We start from the raw sequence: 1092 nt of genomic DNA, 5'->3' as shown, positions 1-1092 counted from the left end.
TGACTCAAAGCAGAGAATACCAGAAAGATATTTACTTGTGTTTTATTGACTATGCAAAAGCATTTGATTGTGTGGATCATAACAAATTGTAGATAACATTGAGAAGAATGGGAATTCCAGAACAGTTAATAGTATTCACGAGGAACCTGTACATAGACCAGGAGGAGGCTGTCGTTCAAACAGAAAAAGGGGACACTGATGGTTTAAAACTAACAAGGGAGAGCATCAGGGTTGTGTCCTTTCACCATACTTATTCAATCTGAGAGGCAAATAATCTGAGAAGCTGGACTATATGAAGAAGAATGTGGCATCAAGATTGGAGAAAGAATCATTGACAACCTGCGATACACTGACCACACAACTTTGCTTGCTGAAAGTGAGGATGACTTGAAGCATTTACTAATGAGGATTGAAGAATACAGTCTGCAGTATGGATTACACCTCAACATAAAGAAAATGAAAGTCCTCACAACTAGATCTATAAGCAGCATCACGATAAATGGAGAAAAGATTCAAGTTGCCAAAGACTTCACATCGCTTGGTTCTATAATTGACGCCAATGGAAGCACCAGTCAGGATATTAGACAATGTATAGCACTGGGCAAGTCAGCTGCAAAAGACCTCCTTCAAGTGCTGAGGAGCAAAGATGTCTCCTTGAAGACTAGGGTGCAACTGACACAAGCCATGATATTTTCAATCACCTCATATGCACGTGAGAGCTGGACAATGAATAAGGAAGACCAAAGAAGAATTGATGCTTTTGTGTGGTGCTGGTGAAGAATACTGAACGTACCATGGACTTCTAAAAGAACAGATCTGTCCTGGAGGACGTGCAGCCAGTAAGCTCCTGGGAAGCGAGAACGGCCAGACTTCATCTCACCTACTTTGGTCATGTTATCAGAAGGGACCATTCCCTGGAGAAGGATGTCATGCTTGGCAAGGTGGAGGGTCAACGAAAGAGGGGAAGGCCCTCAATGAGATGGATTGACACAGTAGCTGTGGTGATGGGCTCATGTATAGCAGGGATTGCAGAGCTGGTGCGGGACCAGGAGGTGTTTTGTCCTGTTGTACATAGGGTCGCTATGAGTCGGA

The sequence above is a fragment of the Orycteropus afer genome, unplaced genomic scaffold, assembly GCF_000298275.1.
Source record: "Orycteropus afer afer isolate SDZICR_OR568_19922 unplaced genomic scaffold, OryAfe1.0 scaffold00100, whole genome shotgun sequence".
Taxonomy (NCBI): domain Eukaryota; kingdom Metazoa; phylum Chordata; class Mammalia; order Tubulidentata; family Orycteropodidae; genus Orycteropus; species Orycteropus afer.
Note: the sequence above shows the minus strand (reverse complement) of the source record.